The sequence below is a fragment of the Rousettus aegyptiacus genome, unplaced genomic scaffold, assembly GCF_014176215.1.
Source record: "Rousettus aegyptiacus isolate mRouAeg1 unplaced genomic scaffold, mRouAeg1.p scaffold_m13_p_6, whole genome shotgun sequence".
NCBI lineage: Eukaryota > Metazoa > Chordata > Mammalia > Chiroptera > Pteropodidae > Rousettus > Rousettus aegyptiacus.
The window spans coordinates 90178934-90189667 of record NW_023416309.1 but is presented as its reverse complement, the minus strand read 5'-3'; the positions used below and the strand labels follow the sequence as shown (position 1 = coordinate 90189667).

The 10734-nt window shown below is 39.1% G+C and overlaps 1 pseudogene; it reads left to right on the top strand.

Moving 5' to 3' along the window:
- Positions 1-6426: 6426 nt before the first annotated feature.
- Positions 6427-6545, top strand: LOC118604554 (annotated as a pseudogene).
- The last annotated feature ends 4189 nt before the right edge of the window (positions 6546-10734 follow it).

The following is a 10734-nucleotide window of genomic DNA, read 5'->3' as shown; positions in this document are numbered from 1 at the left end:
TCAAAAGGCTATATATAAGTGAAAGATGGATAGGGAAATGAACACTTGTGAACTAATATATATATGTATTAGCAATTTAACCTAATAGATAAAATTGTTACTGTAAGGCTCAGAAGTTCTGTCTACCTGCATGCTCAAGCCAAATAAGATAGGAGCAGGAATTTGCAGCAAAGAAAGTAAAAGTTTATTTAGGAAGCTTGCGCCAAGTATGGAGACACAGTCCATCTAGCGGTCTTGAAAACCTGGCTCCTGATTGCCTCTAATGGCTAGATTATATGAAAGAAAAATCATTAATCATGGTTACGGTAGAAGCTGGGGCTGGAGCCTCTACTGATTGGTCGGGGCTAAGGCAGAAAGCAATTGATCATAGCTTCAGGTCCTGATGTCAGTCATGGTGTTGTTTGGTCAGTCCGCGGGGTCATTCTGCTTTGATGAGTCTGTAGCTGAACTGTAACTGCGGCCAAGGTGTTATCTTTGTTCCATTAAAACCTTATCCTAGTTTGAGGTTCAGTTATTGTATCCTGGTCATGGTCGTTAAATCCGAAGCTTTATTCTTAAATGAATTTGATGCTGACCAGAACCTAATGTTCTAAGGGCTTAATGATTAAAAGGAGTGGACATCCAGTATATGCACAGGTAGGAAGATCTGGAGGAAAGAATGGAAGAGAGTCATAGTTCTATCAGGCTCAACAAAGGTAGCTTGGATTAAAATGGAATGCATGCTGAAGAAATGAAGTTCATGTGCAGTTATGAAATGAGTTATGTTTATTTTATAAATATACAATTGACTGAATTGAAAGAGCATATGAACATCTAAAAAAGTAGAATTAATCCCAATAAATTGAAGCGGTTTCCTCAAGTTCTGGACATTCCTGGATTTCACATATCAAGGATTGCTTTTATGTACATTATTTGCAGTAGAATCCAATACATTGTCCCCTAAAGTTAACTTAAATTTAATAATATCCAGTAGAAACAAATAAACCAGTGAGGTAGGTGCCAGTGAAGCTATGTAGATGGGGGTAGGGATGGGGAAGAGATGCGTTTCTTTTGAGAACACAATAGCAGCCACATGCTCAGGCAATCAGCTTTAGGAAGGCAAGTGAAAAAAAGAGATGATTGTCTTAAAACCATTCATGCCAGTCTACCCTTCTAAAGTGTTTGATTACTCTTCAGGATATATTTACCCCTAGTCTGAAGGCTGCTGCTCCAAAATATGGGAAGTTGCCTAAGCAGTGGATGGTTTCTAAGTGCTTACCTGGCTATTCTAGTTTCCTTCCCTAGAGGAAGGTAAAATACCACCAATTTCCCCTAGGTGGGGCCCTCCAGTGAGGACAAAAGATTTCATCCAAACTATAAATCGAAGAGTTAGATCTCTTCTAAGATCTAATCTTAGATCTACTCTAAGTCAGCTCTAATCTAACAGCCAAAGTACTAACATTATTTTAATAAGGCTAGGTAGTAGGTACACAATTCTATGTGCTTATCAGTATCTTACAATATTAATGATTGTAAAAATTTCTAAAAAGGATCTGTTTTTTTTTTTTTTTTTTTTTTTTTTTGTCAAATGATGCTTTAGAGACCTCTAGTGGGTCATATGGCAACATTTGTCTAAATTATAAAAGCAGGTACCCTCTGTCCTAGCAATTCCATATCTAGGCATTTATCCTACAGACAAACTAACACATTTGTGCAGACTCCTGATCAGTGTTTATTAAAACATTGCAATAGCAAGTGACAAGAAACAAACAAAATGCCTATCAGTAGGGATTTAATTGAATAAATTAGTGTACATCCATACAATCACTGTATAGAATTTCATTGCATGAATGTATCATAATTTATTTATTCAATCAAATCTTCATTGAGGTAGTTTGAAATACACTGCTATGGAAAGGTGCCTAGAATATACGAGAAAGAGAAAAAGAAAAGAGCAGAGCAGTATTTATTGTATGCTTCTATTTCCTTTCTTTTTTTAATTAAACTTTTTCATATGAGTTCATCGTAGATGTACACTGTTCTGCAGGTTCAGGGTACTGAAGCTTGGGGTACATGGTTCTGGTAGCTGGAAGAATATGCAAGGAGCCGTGGGCAGATGTGACATGGCTTTATTCAGGCATAGCAAGACACAGCAAGGCACAGGTGCCGCACCAGCTCCCCCGCTCCAGCCTGCACAGCCGGGGCTGTTCTTATAACAAGGTGCATAATAGTGGCTTAAGGCCAGGTACTGTAATCGATCACAATCTACTGGTTGTATAGGACGCTGTGTCTAAGGTTACATAGGATGCCGTAGCTAAGGCTGCCCGGGAACCGCACGGCTTGCTGGGAGGGAGCCTGACTACATCCATTTTGTTTGTCAGTTCCCTCACCCAACAACATGCAGTTGTAGAAAATCATACAGAGAGATCCCAGGTACCCTTTCTCCAATTTTCCCCAGTGATAAACAAGATATTGACACTGATATAGTCATAATACAGAACAAATCCATTGCGACAATGCTCTTTCTTGTTGCTCTGTTTTAGCCGCCCACCATGTTTTCTTTCCATCTCTATAATGTTGTCATTTGTAGAACGTTATATGTGTTAAAGAGAAAAACCACAGGCACCAAGTGGCATCACTGTGCTAAAAGCCCGTGATACCAAACCTAAATTTAATACCTAATCAACCAGTCTGGAATGTTTTGTTCAAGCACCAGTAAGGTAAACTGTCACATGGGCCCTCTCTAGCCATATCCCCTCCACCCACACACCCATTGGAAAAAGAGGCAGTCAGCAAGATAAAAAGCCTTCCTGTTCTCTTCCCCCAAAGAAAAGATGTCCTGGCCTAAAAATAATCTTTTCTTTTCTTTTGTTAATGACTCCCTTGCCTCACCTTTCTTCCTATAAAAAACCTTCCATTCTTGTAGCACTGCAGTAGTCGCTGAGTGGGATGCTGCCTGATTCATGAGTCCTTTAATAAACCCAATTAGATCCTCAGCTTTACTTGATTGAATTTTGTTATTTTTCACAGACTTGCTGGCTGTGGAGGAACTGAGGTGAACTTCTGATGGCATTCAGGGACAGCGGGACACACGGGCACAGCATGCGAGAACCCCATTTTGAGTTCACTTCCTTGCTACATCTGAGGGCCATTGGTCAGTTCCTCTTGGTTTGAGCTCTGCCCTGGTTGCATTCAAGCTCCCAACTAATTGGCTTTTTTTTGTAGGGTAGGTCAGCTTGATTTGGTAGATGGTTCTGCCTGGAGCCTAATTGAGCTGGCAAAATGTTCTGCCTGGAGCCAAGCCCCTATCCTTTCAGACCCCCATTCCCAAGGTGCAGTAACATCTTTGGGTTACTGCCAAATTTTTGAGTGAAAACCCCCAGCCCTTGATTCTATTCCTGGATTCCATGCCGGGAACTGCTGATGGTTAAGTCTGCGATTCTCCATTTGTTTGGGATCTTTCCCCAGATTCCACACTGGGCACTGTTGGTGGCAGCTGCAGGTCTCCATTGTGCTTGGAACTGGTCTGCAGTTCCCACCTGTCAGGGTGCGCTGTGCAATCCTTTCCCCCAGTCTAAGGTTCCGCAGGAATTGGTGGTGGTGAGTACAGGGCCTTCTTTGGATCAGGACACTAAACCGTCTCTTGTCTTCTTTTGTATAAATAAAGGCTAATCAATAGAAACTTCAGAAGAAAACGCCACAAATAATGGTGGATATAGGACGAGCACAGAAAGTTTGTTAAAGCACCACATCCCAAGCTCCAAGAAACTCAAAGGTTTAGTTAAAAGAGGTGGGATATTTCATATCCAAGGAATTTATGTTAAATAACTACAGTCCCAGAAGTTGCAGATATCTAACAAGACAGCAAAGTTTTACTAAAATCAACCTACAATTATAATGGCCATTATGAAGAACGTTCCAATTAGATAAGATCATTTAAGTAGTGCATTTAAAAGCAAGGCCTCACAAATCAAACAGAGTGGAATACTTACTTTAATGGCGTACAGAAACATACAAAAGACTTCAGGATTTCAAAATAGCTTTATTGAAAGACTCACTACAAATCAGGGCAATCACTTTGTAAGTCATATAAATGTCTAATCACTATGTTGTACACCTGAAATTAATATGTGTCAACAGTAAATTTTTTTTAAAAAATGAAGACTCACTACAAAAGGCTAATGAAAAATTAATCATAACAAAAGATAAGACTAACACGACTCCTTCTGTTCACCTCTCTTCTTTAATTTGAATAATCTAGTAGTCCTCTCTGAATTATTTTCACATGACTGAAAACAAAAGCCTGCCAAGGTAATGGCCTTATCTATTTTCAGAGGAGGTCCCCATAAGGGCTCCTCCTAGAGTTGATGGAATTTCTGGTAAACTACTACATTATTCCCTTAAACATCCAAGGGGAAATTAAAATTAAAATTAATGAAAAAAACTTTGCAAAATTCTGGTAAATATTGGAGCTACACACTCTACTTTAAAACTCACTCAGAACCTGCAGCCAAATCCAGACCTATTGGTTATTGATGCTTTCTCTTCCAGAGATAACTATTGCTTTTTTTTTTTTTTACACCCTAAGAACTTGGCTTGGTTTTCTTCCTGCCTGGGACATTTGAGCTGTCAGTTAGTTTTCTTGGTTATTCTTGTGAGTGACTCTGGATTTTGGGAAGATGTTATTGAACGGAAAGAGTTACTCTACCTGGTGCTAGTAGAGCCAGACACTAAACACCAAAAATTGCAGTGGAGAGAGATTGGCTATTTTATTATGAATGGCACTACCCAGGAGAACAGGAAGCTAATGCTCAAAAGCTGGAACTCCCCAATGGTGTGTAGGTTACAGATTATATGGGGCAAAATCACAAGACACTGTGGTTTGGGGGAGGTCAGTGTCGTGCTGGGAGCTGATTGGTCAGAGGTGAAGGGTAATAAATCATTTCTTCATATTTTAAGGACAGGTAGGAGGTCTGTTCTGGTTTCCCTCTGTCAGGTTTCACAGGAAAGTAGCCAGAGGGTCATTCCACCTTAGGACTCAAGAGCCAAACATCACTTAGGTTAAGATGTTATCTTTAGCCTGCCAGAGGTCCTGCTTATGACCATTAGTCAGGTCTGGGCTACTGTCTTCTTTTGCCTTAGGGGTTGTTGATTATCCAGGGGGAGAAACTAGGTCTCTGAATACATATATTCAGAGAGAGTGATGATTTTTAGAGCTAGGATTTAAAGCTAAATTTAATCAATCATAAGGACCCTCGATTTCAAATTTAGTAACTTTTGCACCCTGTTGGGTCCACGGAGTTGTTTATATTGCCAGAAATATTTACTATTTGTCCCAGCTGAAACCTGATAAAATATTTGAAAGGATTTAGTAACTGTGATCAGAAATTTGGCGCAATCGGAAGCTGGTATTCAAAGCCTGACAATATTTTTTAGGCCTTCTCCCCTACCTAGGCTGAATGGGAAAGAAAAACATTCCCATGTGGGGGAATGGGTGTGTCAGTCCTTTGAAATATTTTGGCAGCAACCCAATTCTTTGATGAATTAAAAACAACTGTCTTTGTTTTATAAATTTAGTCTTACAGGACCAGAGGTATGGCTCCAGAATTTATGCAAAGTCCATCAATCTTTTTTACCAACTCTCAAACCTTCCTTATTTATCTTAAATGGCTTATAAAAATTGGCTTTGAGAAACCAGTCCTTGGAGGAACCTGTGCTCCTCCCCTAGGACTTTGAGATATAAGTGTAATATGTACTTCAGGAAGATAATTCTTATCAGAGAGAGACAGAAAAAGGAAAGGTCATTTGAAATTTAGGTGAGGGGGCAGCTCCATAGTGTAGTGGTTAGCACGTCTACTTTACACACAGAAGGTTCACACCCCAAGTGGAGTCATGGGCCAGGCCGCAGGTACATGCTGCACAGGTGCAGGCCTTGAGTGTGTGGGAGGGGACACCCCACCTTCAGAGATCCATTTCTTGGGAGGAGACAGCAACATCCGTGGGTCAGGGATGGAGGTGGTGGGTGGGGAATTAAAGAGGGGGGCAGGGAAAGAAATATAAGTGAATGAAAAATCATGTATTCTTCACAAATATTGACAACCATAATGTCTCTGCATCTGTAACTATGTCTCTGTGCATACCTATATATGTATATTGTAGATATGCGATATTTTAATACTTCCGTGTGGTATTGTCAAGATTAATTTGTAAAAGAGTTCTTTTTAACTGGGCTGAAGGTCAAGTGTTTGTAAAGATGCTATTTCAAAACTCTTAGAAACATAGAGACTAACCCAAATATTTTTTTCAAGTTTATGTGATCGCAGATGATCTTTAGTAAATAAAAACTAGTTTAAGTTTGTTAGTTTAATTAAAGCGGACACATCCTTAGGGTTAGCAGTGTTAACTATAATACTTTTCTTCTACCGAAGTTAACTAAAAGTCAAATAAGTTTATGGCCATGCTATCCTGAACAAGCTGGGTCCCATCTGATCTCAGAAGCTAAGCAGGGTCAGGCCTGGTTAGTACTTGGATGGGAGACCACCTAGGAAGACCAGGTACTATATGCATAAAAATTAAAAAATAAGGGATTGTAAATTGACAAGATCCTTGCAATCTGTGGGATCAACCAAGGGTTGCCTCGCCAAAAAAAAGAAAAAAAAAGTCAAATAAGTCATGTCTTGTGCCATGCTGACAAATTTACTTTAAGAAAACACAATTCCAAAAATTAGAAAAAATATTTATAAATGTGCCAAGCTACAGAATGCTAATTTATAAGCCAGTTCATAATTGCTTCTTAGTTTTCACTAGAAATTAGGAAATTAAGGATTTTAATTAATATATGTAATTTAGCTACAAGAAATAATAAGGGAAATAACTCTATGCAAGGAAAATAGGATGTGTTTTTGGCTAAAAAAGGTATGAGGTATAGGGATACATTTTTGTTAAGGGAAATGAGAATTATTTTATCTAAACTAGAACTTCTGGTTATGAAGGACAAACTAAATGTGTATAAAAAGTTGAAAAGAGAATTTTACCTTGCTTAGTGAAGTTGGCTAAAAAATTGAATTGTTATTATGAGTTTAAAAATAAGCTTTTATATCAATAGCGTACTTATGCTTAAGTAAACTAAAACTTGATTTTCTTCCACCTGCTGAAAGGACAAAGTTTTCTCAGACTATTGGTCTATACCAGATAAGATATGGTGGAAAGTTTTCTGTCTGGAGAGTAAAGATTTTGAGTCTTACCAACTGTGCTTCACATTGATTGCTTAAAAGTGAGTTTTCTTAATGTTAAAGGAACTAAGTTTTGCTCAGAACTACATAACCTTCTGTATTTGCCTTTGGAGTATTATTTCATAATGATTTCTGATCCTATTTAGTCAGGTGTCCAAACTTTTAATATTTTTGACAAAGGTGTCCAAACTTCTAATATTTTTGACAAACTTCCCAAAATTAAAATTCTTTTTTTTTTTTAAACAAAAGTCTTTTTGACCCCGAAGTAACTTTGAAGTTTCCTAAAGGAAAATATCTCTCTCTGTATGAAAAGGGATATGTTGAATTAATTAGACTTATCTGATATGTTAAGTTACATAGGAAGCATTGTCAAATGAGAAGCAACATTAAGCCTTCTTTATACGCATAGATATACGTATATGTATAGGTACATGTTATAAGTGTTCCAGAAACTGTGTGAAATTCCTGGACCATAACCTTTGTGGCAGTTACCATTCTTGGGCCTATGAATGATTAGATAGTTGGTGTACAGCTTAGCCAATACCTCTTGGGTTATCTAACTGTGCCCCTAACTGTTCTAGAAAGGACCTACCAGGAGGCATTCACAATTCTCTTTAACAAATTTCCTACTTCCCTGGTTAGGAATGAGTCCAAATGAGGCCATAATCAGAACCCTCTTCTTAACTGTTGAAGATATTGTAAGAATCTGCTGTGGAAGCAATAGCTGCCCGATGAAAATCCTTAGACTCTGGTCAAAGTTGATCTTGACGGTAGAATAGCCCTTGATCGTCTTTAGCTGAGCAAGGTGTCTGTGCTGTGGCCAACACCAACTACTGTACCTGGATTGACACTTCTGGGAAAGTTGAAGCTCAGTGACATAAAATCATTGATCAAGCCACTTGGCTTCAAAGGGTGACTCCAATGAGTTGTTTCTTATCAGTTTGGGTTTTGGAAACTAGAGTTATAATAATGCTTAGAGTTATAATAATCTCCTGGCTAGTCATATTCTTTCAAAAGTTTGCAGCTGCTAACTACCAAATAAATGATCTCCTTAACACTAGAATGCTAGTTAGAAAAGGAGCAATGGGGCCGATCAATTTAAGGATTATGAAAATGAAGTTGTAGCCTGTGAATATCACAGATATTAAACACAACATCATGACCTGTGAAATCTCACAGAGGATCAGGAAAAGCCACAAGAACTACAGAGTAGTAGCTGAGAGTGGTGTTAAGTCTTAATTTTTGATCACATCTGTCAGGCTGAGTTTGATCGAAAAGGGGGAATTGTTTAAAAAACAGAAATAACAGGCTCAAAACGAAGTCATTTGTCCCCAGACAGCAAATTAAGACTTAACTGCAGTTTTCAGCCTGTTCTAGGAATGTGACCTTTAAACGGTCAACCTCAAATTTCCTGAGTTGCAAAAGTGAGGCAATCAACATGACAAAATCCCTGCCATCCCTCTGTCTGGGCTACCCTCACTCCTCAGAATGATTTCTAGTTTATTTCCTACTCTCACTTGTTCCTGTCCTCACTCAGCTTTATCAAACACATTTGTATCTTGCCTCCTCCTTGGCCCAGGACTTGTTTATGAGTCTCAGACTGCTATCATTCTATTTAAGTTTTGGCACAGTAGTTAGTTGCTGAGATGATTAGCCCTGAAGAAGAGGAAGGACACCTTCATTGCACCAAAGTAACAAAATTGAGGCACACACATCTGGTCATGTGATTGTCTGCCCAACTCTCTTGCCTGGATTCATGTCATCTGCAATGCATTCAAAATTGCCAGCATGCCAGCAGTCGAGCTCAAGATCCTGCATTCTGATCTAAATTGAACCAAGTCACCTGATACTTTATTCTTCACCAATTCCTCCTTTACTTGTAGCTCCCTGTATATGCTAAGGCCTCTCAGGCCCTACACATGATAAAAAAAATAATTTATCTCAAACTTGGAAAAAGGCAAAATGATACCTACTTGGCTTTCTGATATCATGGTGAAGCATTTCCCAACAAGCCTGTGTGGCTCTCAGATGATGATACTCTCAAATACAACTTTGGGGTCAGGATCTGTTTGGGCAACCATCCAGGACAGTCTGATCTTCAACTTCACAGAATTCACAGTTAGCAAGGAAGATAATGTTAAAATAAATAACCTCGTAGATCATTATTTTAAAACAATTATGAACATCAGGAAGGAGAAGTACAGGATGCAACTGAGGCCACTAAGAGGCCCTCATCTTAACCTAGTCTACAGTCTTGGGCAAGGCTATCTTGTGAAAGGACATGTAAACTGACAGGTTCGATAGTAACCAGCCAGGTGCGAGGGGCAGAAAAATGTGAGAGAACATTCTATGCAGGCAGAACAGCACATGGAGTGCAGAGGGAACGTGATGTGAAGACGGCCATGTAACGCCAAGGATCCCCGGCAAGCACCTGCACTGAGAAGTCGGTGCAATGGCCTCTAACGAGCCTCAGCTCATCTCCATCAGCGTTTCAAGCCCTTCCTAAAATAAACATATAATTAGAAAAAATTAAATAATTTTTACAAACATAGTTTTGGAATAAGTTCCCAATATCTTTCTTCCAATCCTGTAGCCTCTCCTAAAGCCCTATTATATTTTGGATCTGCCCCTAAGAGGACAGGTTTACCTCACAGAAATGCGAGCAAGTTCAAATTGGAGCATAAGCATCGCCTTTTAAGAAATGTTCTGTAGCCATTTTCCTATAAAAGAAATTTCCACGGGCTCCTCAGCCTTGATTCTTTGGCTGGCCTTTCTCTCTGCACAGCCCCTACTCTTTTCATCTATCTCTATTCTTTCTTCCTAGGAGCAAAACGAATTCTCATACTATGCAGTGTAGTTTAGCAATTCTTTGTTACCTTAGCTGATGCCCTACACTCTTAGCTCCCATCTAAGCTCAAGGAATCAGTAAGGTATTTTTCTTAAAGACCATTCCAATCCTTAAGAGGAACTTTGCTGTTAAGATAATAAGCTTTAACCTGGTTTCCAGGTGTGTGTGTGTGTTTAGTTCCCAGGATTATAAACTGTAATGAAAAAAGGGAAATTGTGTTTGCCCTAATGAAAGACCATCTAGTGCTGAAGCCTAGATTATAATGCAGATTATTGGGCACTTAACAGCTTGTCACACTTACACCACACTTGTCAACACTTATAACCACCGTAAGTGATCCATTGTTTGATGATTCTTGTGTCACAAGAGCATTTTGGGGGTTCCCTAACTTCGTTATCCTTTGCTTATATAGTCAAAGACTTCACCCTGGAAATAATATTGGTCTAGAAAATAGATGGAATAGTATGAGTTTTATGTGCATTATGGAATTTTATGCATTCTGGGATCACCCAAGTTAAGCTTAAACCAGAACCTGGTTGCATATTTCTTTTCTCTGGCCCAAATCTCAGTACCCTCTCCCTTCACCGCAGGACTTCTTATAAAAGCATCTGTCCATTTAGGAGGGGCAGGGAGAGAAGGATAGGGAGGGGGACAGGAGAGGGAGAGCCCTTGTCA